Source organism: Hyaena hyaena, unplaced genomic scaffold (assembly GCF_003009895.1).
Source record: "Hyaena hyaena isolate Hyena2069 unplaced genomic scaffold, ASM300989v1 scaffold_629, whole genome shotgun sequence".
Classification (NCBI taxonomy): domain Eukaryota; kingdom Metazoa; phylum Chordata; class Mammalia; order Carnivora; family Hyaenidae; genus Hyaena; species Hyaena hyaena.
This window is the reverse complement of record NW_024081262.1, coordinates 190,380-212,332: the sequence shown is the minus strand read 5'-3', so window position 1 is coordinate 212,332 and position 21,953 is coordinate 190,380. Positions and strand designations below refer to the sequence as shown.

Below are 21,953 nucleotides of genomic sequence, written 5' to 3'. Positions count from 1 at the left end.
ATACAGAAAACCCAAGGATGTTCTAAGGAGGCTTTACTGCCTATGATAAATTAATGATTTAACTCAATGTGAATGGAGTTAAACCTACATTTTTAAAATAGTTAATATTTCAAATAATAACTAAAATGTAACATGTTTTTCCTCTTACTTCCCCTGCCTTGGGCTCCATTCTTGGTGGCATTGTGATAATCGCTTGAGGATATATGGCTCCTAAAGCAGGCTTATTACTCCGTCCTCTGCTAGGAGTCATCATGAATGAGGGTAAAGAGAAAACAAAGGCCTCAGGAATGTAGTGGCACCTTTCTACACCACTGACAGAATGAGAATGTACTTACAAAGATGCTAAGCAAAACTCTGTCTCATAACCCATTTACCATTAACTTTTTATGGTCAAATTAAAGATGTGCTCAGGTGTGCATGTTAAAAACATTCAGAGGTTTGAAAACCTGCAATCCCCAATCATATATAGACAGACAATTCTTATGTTCAGGTAGGATTCCTATCTAACACATACCGGTATGTTTTCGCTAACGATGAGGACAGCATTTTATTTGGCTTGAAGAGCAAGTTGAATGCAGGCAGATTTGAGTCTAGTGCAATGGACTGAAATCTGAAAGGACACCAGCCCTGCCAGCTTAACTGGACTTGACCTCTGTCGGGAGGCAGCATCCAAGCCTGGTATATATCCCCACTACTAGAGTTTCCTGGGTATCTTCTCGCTTGGCAACCTCCATCCTCTCCTTTTTTCACTCTAGTACTTACTGGAATCTGTTGACTTTTAGCTCTACCTAAAGTGTTTTGTTGTTGTTGTTGTTGTTGTTAAAAAAAGAAAAAGAAAAAAAAGCTTAGGAAGCAGCTGCCTAAGGATAGGATGAATGAAAGCTACCCCAAAAGTTATCTCCAATAAGTCATAACCAGGTATGTCCTCCCTGATGCTCCTAAATGTAAATTTCTCATTTGTCATCTTATGAAAGTCACTGTTCTTATGCCTATTACTTTTATCCCCAAATAGGAGGATTACCTATTGTGAGAATAGATAAAAAAGTTAGAAGTAATTCCCTCTGTGTTTCATCTATTTATCCAAAGACAAAAACAAAAAAAGGAGAAGTCATTGAACATGTACCATTCATATGTAACTATGGTGGACAGAGAGATGAAACAACAGATGCTTAACCACAAGGAGCTTACAAACAAAGAAAGACAACTATTGCAAACAATTACACTGTTCACCTATCTGGGATAAACTGATACTAAAATCATAGGCATAATGATAACTCATTTAATTTCCCAGACAAACCTTTGTTGAAACGATTGTTTTCCTCATTTAGAAGACAAGGGCATCGAGGCTCAGAAATGTTAGGTGACTTGTTTAAATTGTGAAAACACAGCAGTACCGCTGGGTTTTCGATCCATGCTCCAGCTTATAAACTGTCCTGTATTGTGTTTGTTTAGGGGTCATGTCCTGCTAGGTAGTCAAGGGAATCATCATGGAAAGGAGAGGTTTAAATTGGTCCTTAAGAGATGGGCTGCATCTTTTTCTTTCTCCAAGCTTATTGTGATATAACTGACATATTGTATAGGTTGAAGATGTACAAGATGATAATTGGGCATGTAAATATATTGTAAATGATTATGTCAGTAAGGTTAGTTAACACATCTATCAACTCGCATAGTTAGCTGTGTGTGTGGGAAGGGGAGTACATTTAAAATCTACTCTCAGCAATGCTCAGGTATACAAAACAATATTATTAACTATAGTCATTACTATGCCAAGTGAAATAAGTCAGACAGAGAAAGACAAATACTCTATGATCTCACTTATACTTGGAATCTTAAAAAGCTGAACTCCTAGAAACAGAGTAGACTGGTGGTTACCAGAGGCTGAGGGTTACATCTTAATGATTTCCAAGAAGATGGAATAGTATGAGCAAAAAGGCTCAGAAGTGAGTTGGTCTACCTAGTGCTCTAGGAAAAGTGAGTTTTTCTGTTTGGCTGGGATATACAGTATGTATAGAAGGTAGCAGAAATATAGAATCAAAAAGGTAGCTTGGATTCAGATATAATAGGATTTGAGAAACTAACAAGTCAGATTATTTTCTTTAGCAGTAAGACACTATTACATTTCCTTTCGTCCTTACTGCTGTCCCAAAGGCATTCTTTCTGATTTAAGAATTCGTGTGTGAAGAAGAGGATAAAATGGGTGAGCAAAACACTGCATGAAAGAGTGTATAATCCCACCACTGATAAAGCCCACCCCCACCACTAGCTCCAATAATTGATTTGCAACTCCAGTTCTTAAAATGACTTGCTTAGCAGCTACAGCTACTTTCGTATTTACTTTTTCTTTTCCTTCCAATTGCTATAGTTACCAATCATCCAAAGGAAGTGATGAAGTTTCATTCCAAATTTAGCAAGTAAAAGAGTAAGTAAATAAATTAATTGAGGATAAATAGAGAGACAATTATAAAGAATGTTAGGCCCAATTTGATATATTTACATATCAGTTTTAAGTAATCACTTCCATATCTATTTAAATATTATTAATTCTTTCTGAAACATCTTGAATACCCTGAATAAAAATTGGAAAGTATTATTATGTCTGTTGAAGACCTTACGTATTATAGAGTTCAACATTCAGGATCTTTTTGCAGTGGTTACTAGCTTAGGGTATTAGCCTATGTCCGATCTATATTAGCTGAGATGTAGAAAGTCTAATTGCATAGTCACTATGGTAGGCCATGGTGGACAATGACTATATAGCCATGGCATTTCTCCCTACCTCTCCATTTATCTTCCTCCTAATGCTTAAGTGTAACTACTTATACTAAACTACATAATTAAGTAGACCCCAATTTCTCCCACATCATCGTTTCAACAGAGGTCAGACAAATACTACTTTTAAAGTTGCTTTTTTCTTTTGTATGGCAGGAAATGATATTATTGAGGTAATTTGGAGAGGAAGGAAAACTTCCCAGCTTTCATCATTACTTTGGAGACAGGAGTACAAAGGGAAAGAAGAGGTGAGTAATAATTCTAACACTCATTACACAGTTAGAGTTACCTACAGAGTAGACAGTTACCTACAGAGCATTGGCTGAGGGACCCAAATATCCCCCTGACTAGGCACTGAAATTCCCACAGTTACAAGTTCTCCTTATGGGTCTTTAGAAATCCTTTGAATCTTTACTGTTTGAAGCATTATATTTACAGGAAGATAATAATGAATAATTAAAACATCAAAAGAGGACATTTCATCTAAAAAGTACACTACCATTCATTGTCATACACAAGAAACCATTAAGAATGACACTCAGAAGGGAGCCATTCTGATGGTCAGGAAGAAGGTAGTTTGAGGAGAGCATCAGCATTCTACCAGTGGTGTGTGCGTGTGTGTGTGTGTGTGTGTGTTTGTGTGTGTGTGTGTGTTGGAGCAGATAGAAACAAAATGAGTAGTGCTTTCAATGAAGCATAGAAGTATATGTCAGGATGAGATTAGATGAGCAGGAAACTTAATAGTAAAGAAAATAAGAGAAGATGGGAAAAGGGAACAAGAGGAGGCAGAGAGAGCCTTGAGCCAGATCATGATGTAGGTCTAACACCTGTGGAAGCAGAGAGTGAAGAAAGGAAGATCGTATAGGAAAAATTATGGACTATAATGGGTCCCAAGAGGGATTTGGCCAGGCCAAGTGGGAAGCCCTTGAGCCAAAGTCACTATATCAGGAGTTCTACGTGTCACAGGAATAGACCACCTTTTTAACCTCTCTGGGATCAGGCATAGGCTGGGAGCAGCCAGCCAAGGGTGGGGCTTCGGTGCTTGGTTGGTCCAGAGTGGTAGCAGCTAGGGCCCGGTAGTCAATTATGCTCTCTGATATGAGTGGTACGTTTTCATGGCCACCACAGGTAGCAATTTTAAACATTAGCATTTTGTATACATATTTGCCTCTCAAAATGATTAGGTGGACTATAACCAGAAAACAGTTTATGATGTCGATTAATCATTTCCGTTACATAAGGCATTTACTTGGTTTCTATGTTACATATAACTAAATCTTTTTATGATGTAAAAATAAATTAAACATGTAATGTCATTTTTGAATTCGAACCATTTGTTTTCAGGGGCATCACAGAATCCAGGGTGTAACAACTGTTCTCAACATATTCATACTTCAACACATTCCTGGGGAAGCAAATCCCCCATCACTAACAGTGACTTCCATGGCAGTGATTCTCAGCCCTTATGCCACAGATACTCCTTGGGTATGACGTCATTATTTCCAAGTTGGCACATCATGGGATACTTTGAAGTCTAGTATGCATCACATCACCACCAAGGTGTGTGATGTATACTGGTATACGTGGCATATACACAAGGTACAGTGGCTTTGCCTGCATTTGTAAGAAACTTCCAAGGTCAGTGCACATCTGTGCTGAGGATCACTGCTTTAGGGAAGAGGTTCTCAGGTTTGAATATGCATAAAAATGGGAGAGGGGGAGGCTTGTGAAAAACAGATCTGTTTCAGTAGGACTGGACTATGTCCTATTAATGAGCATTTTTAGTGAGCAACCTGGGTGATTCTATGATTTCAGATAGGCCACAGAAATATATTTCCAGAAACATTAAATCAGGGCCATAATCGGCTATCCTTAATTTATAATGAGTCAAAAGTCATTTAGACTCAATGGAGCCATGCAGCAGAAAGGGGGTGGGGTGGGAAGGCAGGGTGCAGAGTGAGGGCACATTAGATGGAGAAATAGCAAGATGGTAAGACAGAGGGGATGGGGAAAACCAAATAGTGGAGAAATATGTATGATCTATATATCTATATCCATCAATCTATTCACAAATCTTATCATCAATTTCATCAGGAAAACCTATTTAATTTTATATAACTGAAATGATGCACCCAAAAAGTAGTTTTTATTATTTTACAGCTTAGTGTTCTATTTGCCTCTCGACTACAGTCATGAAATATATACATATACAAATGTATATCATTATATATACAATTTGTGTGCGTGTGCATACACACACACTGTTTTCTTAGGTCTTCTTAGCTTTTCCTTTTTTTTTTTTTGGAAGTTTATTTATTTTGAGAGAGACAGAGACAGCATGAGTGGGGGAGTGCCAGAAAGAGGAAGAGAGAGAATCCCCAACACGTTCCGTGCTGCTAGCACAGAGCCCCTGTAAGGCTTGAGCCCACGAAGCTCTGAGATCATGACCTGAGCTGGAATCAAGAGTCAGACGACGCTTAACTGACTGAGCTACCGAGGCACCCCAGCTTTATTTTTGAAATAAAAGAATGGTACTTATCTTGCACATATATCACATATTACAATATATCATACATCTGATCATTTATATTCTTTCTTTCTCTCTCTCTCTCTTTTAGTGAGAGAGAGGAAGAAGTGGAGGGAGGGGGAGGGAGAGAGCAAGAGAGAGAGAGAGAAAGGGAGAGAGAGAGAGGGAGAGAGAGAGAGGGAATCTTGACTCAGCACAGAGCCAGAGGCAAGGCTTGATCCCCTGACTCTGGGCTCATGGCCTGAGCTGAAGCCAAGAGTCCAACGCTCAACCAACTGAGCCACCCAGGCACTCCCACAGTCTATAATTATAAAGTAGAAGGCAAGAGCCATGATTATTGTGCAGTTACCCGTGCAATTACAATATTAACGTAAATGCAGCCTTTTCCTTATTCTACAGTTTTCAAACTATAAATCAAATATGAATGCCTGATGAAAAGCTGAGGCTAGGAAGTAGGTGATGACAAACCATTTTACAGGGCGGGGCAAACATTTATTTTTATTTTTTTGTTTCTATGTTATTTCCAAGCACCGTTTTGAATATCGATACAGAAAACAATGCCATCTATATCCTGCATGGTGAAAGTATTATGTTTCTGCGGTCCTTGGCTTGCATCCCTGTTGTCATCACCTAGCTGATATTATTGTGACATTTTGACACTGCATTGTGACACAGTGACCTGATGCCTCCAGCATCCTAGAAGGACAAGTTGACTAAGGCACATGGGGCATTAGGAAGCAGTGAAGCAGTTCATTACTGCTACAGAGAGAAAGTCTGCTCTGGAGACAAGAATTCTTATCTAAGGCACAAGACGCTCTCGATTCTGTTTCCTGCTCTGCTACTGATTTACTCTGAGATCTGTGACATACAATTTTAATTCATGGGTACCTCGGTTTTTCTGTCTGTATAATGAAAATGACCCAAACATAGATGATTTTTTCCCCTTAATCCGAAGAGAGTGATTGTGTTTGCAGCCCATTCTCGGTAAACAGAAATGTTGGAAAAGTGCATTTTGAGGGACTAAATTAAATGAGGACAGGTAAGTGACTTCAGTACTGTCATAGATTGAGGAGAACAATTTAGTGCCTAGACTCGCTCGCATCTGGGCCCTGTCTTACAGAAACGTCCCCCGTGACAGTCCAGCCACGAAATGCTTCTTTGGTCTTTGTTTAACATTAAAATTTGCTCCTTCCATCTTAACAGTAGCAAGTTGCCTCCCTCTTTGTGGCATCACACATCCCACTCTGTTCAAAATTCCACCCAATAGACATTCTCTGATAATACACGGCCTTTTTCATTGTCTTGAAACGATGATCATTTGGTGCCGACAAGGGCTTGTCTTGGAAATCCTGTAAGAAGTTCAGAAGGAAGAGCTGCCTTCCCGAGTTATGGCTTTTCTCAAGTGCCTACTGCTTGGGCTCATGACCTACTTTGCAGACTTGCCTGCGGGCTTGAAGCCCATGCCTTCTCAGGCCATCTGTGAGCGGACACATCTTGGAGCCCCCAGTTCTTTAAGAAGCAAATGCTCTCAGTTAGATAAAGCCCTGTCGCTAATAAAATGTCCATCTATTTTACAGCAAGTAGCAGAGCTGAATCTCAGACAGTCTGTTTCCCAGAATTTCAGAGGCAGGGTAATGAGCCATGGGGGTGGGTAACCACAGCCGGAATTCTGTAATCAAGCCACAAGGGGGCAGGGGTACATGTCCACCTGCCCCGTTAGCCAGGCGAACCTGGTGTAAGCTATGTTTTCATAGCCTTGTTTGTTTTCTTAGCTATCCTGAGAGCATACAAATAAGTATAGGCACAGAAGAAAGGAAAAATGGGATTAAATACCAGGGAAAGTCATTAAAGTTAAAGAATGGGATAAGCCTCACAACTATTTCCAAAGCGTAGCTATTTCCTGTCCAAAGCCAAGTTCCCTTTATTTTGTAAAATATGAGTAAAATAAAGGCAAAAGCATGCTTATTCCCTTGGTGCCCTGTATTAGGCAAGTCCTACTAGCCGCAGAGTTTGATGAGATGAATTGCTGGATGCCTCATAACCCTTTCCTCTTTAACATACAAACAATATCTAGTTATTTTTAAAGGGGCTCTGGTACATGCTTCTTACTACTCAAAACTCGCTAGTTCCAATCACAACAGCAAAAACAAGAACAGCAGGAAAAAGCAAATAAACAACAACAAGAAAAACAACAACAAATGGATTCTTACAAGAAAACATTGCAGAGCCCCGCTGTCACTGATAGAGTAACACTTATTAAGGGAAAGGCTGACTCTTGACTTTTTTATTATTATTATTTTTTCAATCTCTATTTATTCTTGAGAGGGGGGGAAGGAGGGAGGGAGGGAGTGGGGGAGGGGTAGAGAGAGAAAGGGAGACACAGAATCCAAAGCAGGCTCCAGGCTTAGAGTTGTCAGCAGAGTCTGACGTGGGGCTTGAACTCACTAACCCTGGGATCATGACCTCAGCCGAAATCAGATGCTTAACCAACTGAGCCACCCAGGCGCTCCATTGACTTTTTATACCCAGAATAACTAGGATATGTCACAATGTAAGATACATTGGTCATGAAAAAAAGTTCATTATGAAAAATTCAAGAGGACAGATTCCACTCCATTGGTAACAATTTATACATTCCAGGATAAAACTGTGTCCGTTGACTTTTTAATGTATTTCTTTTTTATATTTATTTATCTTTTAAATTATACTGAATATAATAAACACTCATTAATTCACTACCCGGAATAAAACAGATAGATATTAACAATTTGCTACCTGTAGTGCTCCAGTGTGCTACATCTTATCTTTTTCTTTCTTTTTTCTTAGGAAACAATATATTACAGCTACAGCTAAAAACCCTTACCTGCTTCCTTTTCTTCCTCTCTCTCCCCTCCCAAAGGAAGTCATTCCCTGGCTTGGTGAGAATCATTCCTATTCAAGGCAATGCCTGTACATGCACACAGCAAAAGTATGGAAACACCCTAACTGTCCCTGGACAGCAGAATGGATAAATAGATTGGTTCGGTCATGAAATATAATACTATTTAGTAGTTAAATAATGGATAAATCTAAAAAAAAATACTACTAAATAGGAAAAAAGCAAGCCGCAAAAGGATACAAAAAATATACCGTTCATGCAAATTTTAAAAGCATACATCAATAACATAAATCATTTATGAATACCTATAAATGTAGCAATAATACAACAAATATGAATGTGTTTATTTTTCAGTGTAATGCGCAATATTCTTTTATTTGATGTATGTGCTTTGCAAAGATGCTATGTACTGTCTAGAGGCCAAGGGCAGGCTGCCCCAAGATGGGCTACTTTGGCGTGAATATTATTTTGAGTTAAAAGCAATCAAACCCCAGCAGATTAGGGAAAAGCCGTTTACCTCCCGCTTAACTGCTGGCTTGTACCAGGTTAACAGATTCCTCTTTACCTAAAAAAGTTATCTGCATAATAGGGCAACCTTTGTTTTCCAAACATCTCCTCTCACCTTCCTGCTGATGGCCTTCTTCCTTCTGTAGCCTCAGACACCCGGACACCTATCCCTCTTCTTAGCTTATAGAAGCATCACGTTGCCTCATGGTCTTTACAATTTCCATGTTTCTGTGGATTCCCCATAAATAAGCTACTAAATTTGATTTGCTCCTGTTAATCTGTTTCGGGTCTATTTGATTCTTAGCCCAGCTAGAAGGGCCTTGAAGGGCAAAGTAAGTTCTTCGTCCCCAACCACCGCTATAGACTGAATGCTTGATCTTCCCCAAATTCCTATATGGAAACCTTACTCTCCAATGTGATGACATTTGAAGGTGGAACCTCTGAGAGGTGATTATTCAGAGCCCTCATGAATGGGATTTACTGTCCTTACGAGAGAGGCAGAAATTCCTCACCCTTTCTATGGACACTGCAAAAATATGACAATCTATGAACCAGGAAGTGGGCCCTCACCACACACGGAAGCTACTAGCACCTTGCTCTTGGACCTCCAGCCTCTGAAACTGTGAGAAACAAATTTTCATTGTTTATAAGCCACTCAGTCTATCGTCTTTTGTTATAACCTGAATAGTCTAAGAGATGTACTCTGACAGGCACTGTAGAAGAAAATACGTGTGTGATTTAGGATGTCTACCCTCTAGCTTGGACAATAAGATTAAGTAGAAAGTGACAACATGAGGGTTGTCTCAGCAGGTGATGTGGTATTCGGTAACTATTGCTGAGTATTATTACCCCATTTAATAGATAAGAAAACTGAGGCTTAACTAAATTAAGGAATATATCCCAAATCAGTGTGCAAAGACTGGATTTACCTGACTCCAGCCTGCTGCTTTAACAACATCTTACTGTGCTCATTGTACCTATTTGTTAATTGTTGTGAGGAAAGAAGGGTTTTGCTTTAAAAAAAAAAATACTGACTAAATCTTTCAGGACAAAAGACAATGCTGTAGGGAGAGAAAACAGATCAACAGTTGCCAAGGACGGGGGTGAGGACTGCCTATAAAGCGGTTCAAGAGATTTGATGGGTAATGTAAATGTTCTTTATCTGGACTGTGGTTTCCTTTGTCAAAACTCATAGAATTGTAGACTAAAAGGGATGGATTTTATTCAATCTAAACCACACTTGAATAAACCTGATGTAAAAAGGCAACAGGAAAAATTAATCTCCAGCAAACAAAAATTTCCAAAGGCTCATGGATAGACACCCGTGCTGGGTCCAAAGGCACTTTTATCTTTACCGTGGTTGGCAATTAATTCCCGGTAAAATGTTTGGAGAGAATTTCAGAGAGGAGTCCTAGGTCGGTGCCCACGAAGTCAAAATCTGCCTGCATCTATTGCAGCTTCTGTTTGAAAAACCAAGCAAGCTGGGCCCGCTTAAGTAAGACCTTTCCTTTTGTTGAAGGTGGAAAAGAGAGGTCATCCGAGGAGCCATGCAGTGGTTATCCACGGAGCCCTTCCCGTTGAGCGGGCCTCAGGTGTCCAGACGGTTATTGCTGCGGAGGAGGGCAGGTGCCCACGCCCCCGGGAGCCACGCACCGCGCACCTGAGCTGCCCTCTCCCAGGCGCGGTCCCTGCAGATCGAACACTGCAAAGCACATGCATCTTGTGGGAGGAAGGAGGGAAGCCTCTCTAATCTGCAGCCTGAATATCTCGCAGCACAGCCCTTGAACTTGGCACTTTGCATCCTCTGATGATTGCTGGGACACAGGCAGAAAGACAATGCGGGAAGCAATTTAATCAAGGCAGTCGGAGCGATCCGCCACAGAATAAACCACCGCTGTACAGCCCCGGATTTTTGGTCTTCCTCCCTGAAAGCTGCCTTCCTTTGTAATGCTGGTTGAGGGGAGTCGCTGCTTCTTTGAGTCAGTTGTAGAACCCAGCAGGAGAAGATATTAACAAGCTTAAAAGGTATTACCTGCCTCGCCATACCAGGAGGCTTGCGCGACTGTCGGGGCTCCACGCATTTCTTGTACTTTCCTGGGGGAATTAGTTAAAATTGCCAAGGTGGAAAGTATTTGATTTAGATTAATCTCACTTTGCCAGGCCGGAGAGCCTCATTACTCTGATTGGCTGACCTAGCCATGCCGCCCCCTGTTTCTCAACGAAGCTGGAAGAAGCTTCTGGGTCAAAGCTCTTGATGGATAAGTAAAATGGGTTATTATCACCCTTTCATGAAACCCATAAGAAGCAGAGAAAGAACTGGAGAGCCAAGCCAATGGAAGCGGTGGTGAACCTGCAGCATTTCACCGGTCTCTGGCAGGTCCAGAAACGACAAGAAGAAATACACAGTTCCCACCGCTGCTTTGTGCATTCATTCATCCAGGACTCCCAGCCGAGGGCGGGGATGTGTTAGGAACAGCTAAAATCAGCCGGGGAAAAGCCTCCCTTAAAGATTTCCAAAGGCTTTATTTGTTTCAAAAAGGAAAACAACCACAACCACGAAAACTTATCTTAATTGATTCTATGAGAGTCTGCAGTTCTGGGCTTTATGAACTGTATACTCAAGCAGGAGAGAGGCCCTTCTCAGAGGAGGCCGATTACTGGAGATAAAACCGTAAACTGTGCTTCTCAAACTTGAGCGCGCGTTCCCATCTTCTGCAGACTTGTTAAAATGCAGATTCTGAATCTGTAGGTGGAGATTCTGCATTTCTAACAAGTTCCCAGGTGATGTGGCTGGCCTATGGAACATGCTCCTCCTTGGTTTACTAAGAGTCTAAGAGAGAGACGGAAATGAAAAACTATTCTCAAACTCCTGGGCTATGCAAATTATTCAGGTTATTCACTGGGCCGCAGACATTCGCTGTCAGTGTGTTTTCAGATTTTCGTTAAAACCCGGTATTGAGTTTCTTTCCCTTTCACTTACCTGATCATCTACCCACAGCTACTAAGCTGCACCGCACAGAGCCAAGAACACAAAATAATCCTGGCCCATCACAGATGCCTCACCCTCTTTGAGATATCTGTGTTTTATTTCCTTGTCCTGAGGATAAATTCACAATGACATCACCTTTCTCCGTGCGTATGCACCTGTATGCAATCCTTGCTCCTCTTCCCTCCCAGATCAGAAAAAGCTTTGCTGCAAATCTTCTAAATCCGAAATTTCTCCCTCCACAGAAAGCTGTTTGTTCTTTTGAAAGGGCTACAAAAATAATGGGGTCATCCTGTCCCTACCCACTAGGACTCTGTTCTACGTGGTTTGAACAGGAGTGACTCAGATTTTATAGACATTGACGTGGATGATTTGGAACACACACACACTCACACACACACACACACACACACACACAACTAAACTAAAACGACTAATCTGTTGTTTATTTACTTAGAAAGGGGTGGGCTATCCAAACAGATAATGCTAAAATATTTTTTAATTGTATAAAATCATTAATAGGTACTATTTCCAGGCATAATTACATATTTTAAAAACCAAGAAGAGGTGGGTGTTTCTGAAATCTTGAGCAACAGCCGGACCCATTTTTAGTGGTTTATACACACGTAATTAGCAGTTTAATTTCCTCTGTGGCTAAGTTAGCCTTAAGATTTCATTTAATAACAAGTACAATTTTATAGCCAGCAGCAAGGTTCCTTCACCAGCTTCAGCTCAGCACTGCCCTCTGCTGTTCTCCAAGCAGTTCACCACACCCTGCGTGGTGAAAAAGCATCAGAACCCTCAATGGCAATTGGGCTGCACAGAAATTAACTTTGAGAGAAACAGAGAAATAGAATTCGTTTAAAACTCTCTCTAATGAGACTTTTCTTTTTATCTGAGGAACCAAAAACCAAAAAACTATATGAGTTCCTTTCCTTTCATTTCCCAGATGACATTCATGATTATATTAGCCTGGAAATAAGTTTCCTTTTCACGCTCCTTGGCACAATTTATGTCGCATACCTCCCTGTAAAGGATGGCCCAAAACAACTGTTGCTCAAAGTGGCACTTTTTATACCCTTTAAGTGACCAAACTAAGCATGGTCCATTTGACAGCCGGGAAGCCCAACTTTGGCTTTATAATCCATTATCTGCATTATTTTTCAATGGGGGAATAAGTTACTTCTATGCCCACAGAGCCAGTTACTGTGTGTTAACACTGAGTGTGACTCAGAACCAAGAGATGGAGACATGTCTTGAAGATTCCTGCTAATGAGGTGACCGATGACCAAGTGGTTCTGTTGCGAGTCTAACCTCCTAGGCTTCGCTTTTCATCAGGATGGGGACATTTGACAATGACATCAATCTTTCCAGTCGTATGCCATGCACAGAAATGCTATTGCTGTGTTAAGTATTCCTATTCTGTCTGAAATAGGAATCAGAAGAATTCAGTAGGATTTGGAGAAAACAAATAAATATTTCTCCTGGTAATGCAGGTAGATTGGAGGTCTGAGACACTTCAGTGCCCTGGTGCACTGAAGCCACACGAGGCTCTATCCTCACACGTACCCTATCGGCTACCACCGACAGGATTGGGCTGAGATGCTATGGATAAAGAATCCTTGTCACCAAAGCCTGTTTTTAAAAAATGTTTATTTATTCATTTTTGAGACAGAGAACATGTGAGCAGAGAGAGGGAGAGAGAATATTCCAAGCAGACTCCACACTGTCAGTGCAGAGCCCGATGTGAGGCTCAAACCCAGATCAAACCAAGAGTCAGAGGCTCAACCAACTGAACCACCCAGGGGCCCCTCCAAAGCCAATTATTTATCAGAATTTATAAAATCTGGATACTGGTTAAGACTGGGGTTCACATGTCAACCCTGATGCCTTATTAGTTGCATGGTTTAACCTCAAGCAAATTACTCTCATTCCCAAGTCTCTGTTTTCTTATCTACATATGAGAATATGACTCATGTAACATGGTTGTTATGGGGTTTAAGTCGGATACCCTGTGGAAATACACAGAATTGTGCATCTAAAGTATTCATAAATTCTGAAGTGAAGATACAATATTGTTGGTAGAGGGGTGATCAAATAGAGGTAGACAGAGAAGAGACTAATATCTCTGACAATAGCTAAGAGCCTGGGCTTGTTACATCTGGGCCTGGATATAAACCCTAGCCCCACAACGTTAGTTGACCTTGGGGAAGTTCCCTTACTTTAAACCTCAGTGCCCTCAGCTGTAAAAATGGATGGTGGTAATTCCACCTCCTACAGTTACTGTGAATGACACAAGAAGAGTCACCGCCATAGGGCCTTATTCACAGTGTTTCTTCCAGGAGTAGGTGTTAGTACAGAGCTAGGCTGGTTTGGGGGATTTTTCTCCAAATTCCAGAGTCAACATTTTGGTTGGCTTTCTGTCCTTGCATATTGGAGAGCTATACGTGATCACAATTGTTCTCTTTCAGTTCATAATAAGGTTAGGCATTTTGGGCCCAGCAAGTTAATAGTGGTAAAGAGGAAAGAGCTGCTTTGGGGAAAGGTTTAATCTGAAGATCTAGAAAGTCAGCCAGTGTCTGTCTATACAGCTGTGTTAGGCTAAAGAAGAATCTTTACAGCCAGTTTATGGATTTCATTGGATGCACAACGATGACCTTGACTATTATCACTTCATATTTTCCTCCCGTTTTAAAGGGCGATGACCCAACTAATTTATAACCCTGATTGTAGGACAACCGAGGAGGAAGTACCTGGCTGCAAGCTTCTGTCTGTCATCTGGTTCCAATGTTACTAAGGAACAATTAAGAAAACCCCCGGATGGAGATGGGGCTGCGTGATCTCCTGCATTGTCTTCTTCACATCAGTATCTTCCCAGAAGAAAATGAAAAGAAAAAAGATCAGCGTACAGACTGGGGCAGTTTTAGAAGGCCGATAAATGATGCTTTTCTTCCTTGCCTGAGTTTGGAACCGATTAAGAAGTAGATATGAGACAGACAGCTGGAGATCAAAATACTCGCTTTGTGAGTGGGAAAAGCTGGACTGGGGAACGGAGACTACATTAGCCCTGTGTCCCGGTGGGCTTCGTGGTGCTGCAGTTCTGAATGAGACAGACATACCCACCAGCCAGAGGAAGAGCTGGACCGCTGTCAAGCCCTGCTTGCATGAGGGACGGCCTGTGAGTTCTCTATCCAGACAGATAGAGGGAGCGGGAAGAGGGAGGCGTGGAGTCAGGGTTTTCCTGCAGCTTCTGCATCTGTACCCACTCAAATCATAACCCCTGCTCATGCTGGGGACACTGGGGGATGGGTATAGTGAGAGACACCAGTATTTAACCATAGGTCAGGGGTTTACACTTTTCGAGCTACGCTCCTCTTCAGTGGTCCAGGGAAGCCTCTGGTCCTCTTGCTAGAATTAGTGTTTAAATATATAAAATAAACTATGTAGACTTGAAAAGGAAATTAAGGAACTCTATTAAGACACACTTATCACGGGGCGCCTGGGTGGCTTAGTCGGTTAAGCGTCCAACTTTCGCTTAGGTCATGATCTCGCGGTTCGTGGGTTCGAGCCCCACGTCGGGCTCTGTGCTGACTGCCAGCTCAGAGCCTGGAGCCTGTTTCAGTCTGTGACTCCCTCTCTCTCTGACCCTCCCCTGCTCACACTGTCTCTCTCTCTCTCCTAGAAATAAATAAAAACATTAAAAAAAAAAAAGACACACTTATCAAAGTATTTTAAAAATTTTGAGATATAATAATATGTTTCTTTTTTAACACATTAATAATAAGATCTAGTCGCAGTCCTGGTAATTATCATAATTTCAAAGTAGCGATGAGTGTTAGTGATATTTTGAGATACCTGCCACCACAGGAATGTGATATGACAATACCTCTGATTTCTACCAGTGATGTATACTGTTAAGTGCCATTCTGGCATGTCGTCCAGTTTCATACTGGAGAGAAATGCCGTATTTTGGTTAGAGGTTAGGAAAAATAAAAACAGAATTCATCCAAGTTCATGAACACCCAGTTAAGGACACTTTAAGAACCCTTTAAGATGAGTGGTTCTCCAAATTGAGTGTGCCACAGAATTACCCAGAGAGCTTGCTGACATGCAGATTGTTAGGCCCCACTCACAGAGGTTCTAAGTTAGCAGATCTGGGGTGGGGCCTGAATGTTTGCATTTCTTACATGTCCCAATGACAATGATGACGCCAGTCTAGAAACCCCACTTTGACAACAGGGGTCTAGATGAAGGCCTTCCAACAGAAACATTTAGAATGGAGAATACGTTCTCCCTGTTTGAAACTGTCAAACCCTTACACCCTACAGTTTCCCACCTGGTTTTCAGAGATGGTATGTAGAATCCAGAGAGATACTGGTACCATTAGTGTCACACGATTTCTATTTTAAGAGCTGGCTCAAATATCACCTCTTCCGCAAAGCTTGTCCTAAGAACCCCATGCCAAAGGGACCCTATCTACCACTAAACTCCCCTCAACTGTAGCTTTTATCCTGTACCAGACCCTTGGGAATATGTTATATTGCCTGGCTCATCCTCCCTTGATTTATCCAAGTAGTTTTTCCCCCCTTTCCTCTAACCAGATTTTGTGCTTTGTAGAGAATTAGTCCCTGTACTAACATCAACACTGTCCACTCTGCTATATGCATGGATGCCTTTGGGATGTACCTATTGGTTATGACATCTTGTGAACCTGCAGTTAGGTTCGACCAGTCAATCACACTGTGGGATAAGTTTTGCTAATGCAACAACAACAAAAAGTAGAGCTCAATCTTGTTGAGGTGTTTATGCTGCAAGTGGCACAAAGCTTAATCCAAACTGACTTAACTTTAATGACTTAATGGTCAAGAAAATGAATGATGTCTGGAATGGCCTGATGCTGAGATTCCTGTTGCCATCAGGCCCCTGTTTCCCTGTGCTTCATTTTTAACTATATTCCCTTCTTTATGCATTCAGATTAGGCTGGAATACCATTACGGTAAGAGAAATGGCTCAAGAACTAACATATCGGAGTGCCTGGGTGACTCAGTCGGTTAAGTGTCTGACTTCGGCTCAGGTCATGATCTCACAGTCTGTAGGTTCGAGCCCTGCATCAGGCTCTGTGCTGATAGCTCAGAGCCAGGAGCCTGCTTCAGATTCTGTGTCTCCCTTTCTCTCTGCCCCTCCCCCACTCGCTCTCTGTTTCTGTCTCTCAAAATAAAATAAAGACATTAAAAAAATTTTTTTAATAAAAAAAAAGAATTAATATACCATCCCAAGAGAGAATGGCAGCCTCTTCTTCTCTTCTTCTAGCTCTACCTAAAGTACATGGAAAATTCTTGGGGTGCCTGGGTGGCTTGGTCAGTTAAGCATTTGACTTCAGCTCAGGTCATGATCTCATAGTTCATGAGTTCGAGACCCATGTTGGGCTCTGTGCTGACAGCTCAGAGCCTGGAGCCTGCTATAGAGTCTGTCTCCCTCACTCTCTCTGCCTCTCCCCTGCTTGCACTCTCTTTCTCTGACTCTTAAAAATAACTAAAGATTAAAAATTTTTTTTTAAATAATGTGGAAATTTCTCTCCCAGAGACCACTGATGAATACCTCTTCATATCTCATTTGTGTAAATTGGGCCACATCCTCACGAGTAAAAATATCAGCCAGGATCAAGGGAATCATTTTGTCATCTAACTCTTCTCTTCTTCTATGAATGGTGAGGGGGCAATGCCAAAATGAAATCAGCCTTTTGTTACCAAGGAAAAGGGAAGAATGAATGGATTTTGGAAAGTCAAAAATAGCAAATATCCTCTACAATAGCTTTCTAGTTCCTAGTTCTAGCTCATATTTTAAGCTGACAATTCATAGAAGAGTTAAAAGGTCCCAAATGAAAGTACATTTTATCAAACCCCTTGTTTCAGACAGGTATGAACCTAAACTATAAAAAGTGCATAGTCCCCAGGAGTGAAGACTTGCTTGTGGCAGTCAGAAGACCCAGGACTGAGAATATATTTAGCCATAAGTAGCTGAGGGACTCTGTATAGAAATCCATCACTTCATGCCAGAGTCTCTTTAGCTTTCAAGTAAACAAATGGCAATGGAGGATGTCTAAGGTTAGCTTATATTAAGGGTCTTATGGATCTAATGTATAGCGTGAGTATGTGTGTCTAGGTGTGATGTATGGGGTGTTGTGTGTATGAGTATATCTGTATGTGTGTATATTGGGTGGGTGGGGGGCTCTTGAGTTTTTCCCTATTACTGGAATTTGTACCAATTTTTATTCTTGCACCTATGAGGAGCCATAGGTGCTTAGCCAAGGCACATGTTTAAGGAGTTCGTCGTTGCTGTTGTCAGTTTCCTGAATTGCATCTTATCCTACATTTGGAGATATATTCTTCCCCTCTTCACAGTTCTTTGGCTCTCGTCTTCTTTATAATAGCCCTTTCCCCATCTAGGTACTGAGATGAGTCTGAAAATGACTCACACTAAAGTGGATTAGCCACCATTAGCAGTGTCAACTTTCCCAAGGCTATAAGAAAACAATAACTCAAAAGACTGAAATTTCACGTGGCACAACAGAAACAACACAGATTCTGAAGCTTACAAACCTGGCTTCAAGTACTGTCTCCACTACTGATGAACTGTGCGACTCTGAGTAAGTGACTTGGCCTCTCTGAGCCCCAGTTCCTTCATTGCACAATGATGTGATTGTGCCTCCATGCAAGGTTCTTTAGGAAGTCATATATGATAGGCTATGCAGAGTGTTTGGCTCATAGAAGTGACTCAATCCAGGGCACCTGGGTGGCTCAGTCCGTTAAGCGTCCAACTTCGGCTCAGGTCATGATCTCACAGTTTGTGGGTTTGAGCCCCGCATCTGAGCTCTAGCTCAGAGCCTAGAGCATGGTTCAGATTCTGTGTCTCCCTCTCTCTCTGACCCTCCCCTGCTCACACTGTCTCTCTCTCTCTCTCTCTCTCAGAAATAAATAAAACATTAAAAAAAAAAAGAAGTGATTCAATCCAATTCACTTCCCTTCTCTAATGGTGGAAATTCAGGTATCAGTTAGCAGTTGGGGATGATACTTTCTAGGATGACTCTTCTTGTGAGCCCCCTTAGAATCATTCCAAGGAGGTTACTTAACATATGTACACATTGAGCTAATCCTACATTCAGTATCCAATCCTATTCTGTGTCTAGAATCTTACTCTTCTTCTTATATATATATATATATGAAGGAGAAGGAACATTTTTTTCTTAAAGAACTAATTTTCCCCCCATACACAAGTGCTATCCAGTAATTCAAACAGAGTTATCTCAAATATTTTAAGCCTATTTTAAATTTTGACATAAAGCCTTATTAAGGTGGTAGAAAAAGAGGTTTCTGGTTTTGGTGTGGAAATTCAGCTAACTTCACACACCCACGTGCATAATGAACTCAACTGTTTACTTCCTCGGGTGGCCTCATCTGCTTCTCTCCATCTTGTATCTTTCTTCATGTTGTAAGCCCCTACACTTTACTATTTACAACACTTTTAAGGAGGAAGAACATTTCCCTTGCTATCATCAATTTGAAATTGCCTTAGCGACTCCAAATGAAGAAGCAAAGCTTAGCACTCTCTCCAATGGCTACTAGCAAAGATGTTAACTAGATTGACTACAGTGGAAATCCTCTGATTTTTTTTTTTCCTTTTAGTTTGGTCCCCTGTAACCCTCTTTTTTGAGTACCATCCTGGAGCTGGCCTATATCTCTTTGACTTGTTAATAAGAATGTCATGTAAAATGAAATCAGAATCGAAACCCTAGCTGAAACCCAGGTAGATTACAACTATTGTTTTCTCTCATCACCCTGGGGTGTCACTGTAATACAGAAGGAAATGAGATTGGTTTGGACAATCTGATCTTCCCTGAGTTGTTGTGGTTGCAACTCAGGATCTTGTTTTCTCCTAGAAGCTTGCAAATTGATAGTTTGATTATTTCTTCAAGTACCTTTCCAGGTCTCCAAGCAAGATACAGAGCTTGGAGTCACCAAGGATAATTCTTTTTCTCTTCATTAAATTTTGGCAACTCATTTGTATTTGCCAGGCCTCAGAGTTTTATCTCTGTACTCTACTTTTTTTTTTTTTTTTTTTTTTTTTTAATAACAAGGTGGAAAACTCCTATATCCTCAGCTGCTCATTGTCCTGGATGCAAAAATACCAAACAGTTACAAGTTATGTCAGCGGTACCTTTCAAATGGCTTTCAAAGTGTTTTGCACCTTGTCTTTCTAATTTTAATGTCTTAGCTTAGGCCTTTGCTGCCTCTCACCACTATGTTTTATAGCCAATAGTCAATCTACCTCCCATAAAATTTCCATCAATTCAGTCCATTCTCCACACGTCGGACAAAACCCAAAAAGAAACAAACAAAATCTCCAAACCAAAACACCAAACATCAAAAACCCAACAAGAACAGGAAGGAACAAAACCTAGTCACATCATGATCATGTTGATAGGTTTCCATTTTCTCCTCAGGGCTGTAGCACAAGGCGCAAATTTCCTTGTGTCTCAGATAATACCCTTTCAACATCTAATTCTGTGGTTTCATCTTCTACCATCTTTCCCAGCACTGTATATTTGAGTCAGGCTGATTTTCTTCCGAGTCACTAGATATGACTAATACCACAGATATTTTTTCAAGGTTCCCAAAGAAAGGTGGGGGCTGTTCTGTTTACCTATTCCTGCATAACTTCTTCAATACCTGTGGACACCATGATAACTGATCAGAGGATGCATAACTCAAGCAACATAACTTATGTTATCAAGTCCAACTCAATGAATATATTGATTCAGTTCTTTCAGGCATACTCAAGTAGAGTGGGCTTGGTTAAAGATTGACTCTCTCTCTCCAAAACTGTACGATTATTTGATTCACTTTGACTTGGCAGGCTTGGGAGACTGTGGGGAAGGAGGGAGAAGGTGGTTGCCTGGTTAAGTGGGAAGGTATAACATAAACTTTGCTGGCTTCACAATTGGTCTTCATATCTCAGGACTCAGGAGTCACCATTTTGATCTATAGAAAGTGACATTTAATGAAGAAAAATCCAGGTAAGTGAGTGAGAATTGGGTCAAAGGTGGCTTTTGTTTTTTCCTTTCTATCCACTGGTTTAGGAGAGCCAGACTGAGATCTGCTGTGGATGCAAGAGCGTGAGCCGATCCAATGTGGCCACCACCAGGATAAACTCACTTTTGCTGTAGACTGCTAGACGGCTGTGGTCAGCTCACCATAAAGAGAGATCATGCCACAAGTTGACTCCACATGTTCTAACCACTGAACAATTCTGGCTTCCACAAACACAGATAGAAATTAATACCAATATAGTTGGCATTAAAGCAGGTTAGCCCTATTATTTAATGATTGCATGGCCTTGATTTACATTATCTCATTAATCCTTGCAGATTTAAACATGGCTCTTTCTAGTCTGGGTACGTTAAAGGCACAGGTTGTTGTGAAGGTGATAAAAATGGAATCCCTTTTGTGGGGGGTGGAAGAGAGCTTTGTAGATTTCCATGGGCCAACTCTTCCTTGACCCTCATCATTGACCATCTCTCAGAGGCCAAGTGAGGAGAAGTCCTTTGCTTTTTTTTCTCCCTGACTTCTATGTAAACAGACAACTTAGCAGCAAGCATGTTGGAAAGGGAATGCACAGTGGGCTGTGAACCCAACAAAATGGGCTTTGGGCTTCTTTGCCTGAAGTTTAGTCCCTCTTACTCCGTTCTCCTTAGAGACAGCTCATAACTGCTTTTTATTCTCTGTGTGATCCCACGGGCTATACTTGAAGACCTTTGTTCAACTACCCTCAGCTTTTCCTGACTGCCTAATTAACCCTCTTTTGAGTCTTTTCTCATGGGTTCTAGCCCAACCTTTTAGTTACTGTACTTTGCACCACTTCCCTGGATCCTCTCCAAGTAGCTCAGGCACAAGATGGTTCACAAAACAAGGGCTTCCCCCAAGGGCCACAGGCAGCCTGACATCTCAGTGAGAAAGGAAAAGAAAAACGAAACAAAACAAAACAAGAGAAAGCAAACAAAGGCACACAGGCTGCCATTCAGGGCAACAGCTTCCTGGTGAGGACCTGATCCCTCATGACACTCCCTTGGCATGGCTTTGCTATTAGGGAGACTGGGATTTTGTCCAAAGCTCTCTCCAGGTGAAAAAGCAAGCCCTGCTTCAGGCTGAGGAGGCACCATTAAGTCATTTTCTTATTGCCTTTCAGACCAGATTTGAACTATAAATAAACCAAGTGCCTAGGAGTAG

At 41.2% G+C, this 21,953-nt stretch overlaps 2 long non-coding RNA genes across 2 annotated transcripts; both read left to right on the top strand.

The window, feature by feature from the left end:
* The first annotated feature begins 1,869 nt into the window (after nucleotides 1-1,869).
* Nucleotides 1,870-8,213, top strand: LOC120249161. Its single transcript, XR_005532787.1, has 4 exons — nucleotides 1,870-1,974; nucleotides 2,366-2,422; nucleotides 2,929-3,020; nucleotides 8,126-8,213. It is a non-coding gene; the product is annotated as an uncharacterized LOC120249161 (long non-coding RNA).
* A 763-nt stretch (nucleotides 8,214-8,976) lies between these two features.
* Nucleotides 8,977-21,040, top strand: LOC120249160. The gene is made up of 3 exons (XR_005532786.1): nucleotides 8,977-9,131; nucleotides 14,404-14,848; nucleotides 20,807-21,040. It is a non-coding gene; the product is annotated as an uncharacterized LOC120249160 (long non-coding RNA).
* Nucleotides 21,041-21,953: the final 913 nt, after the last annotated feature.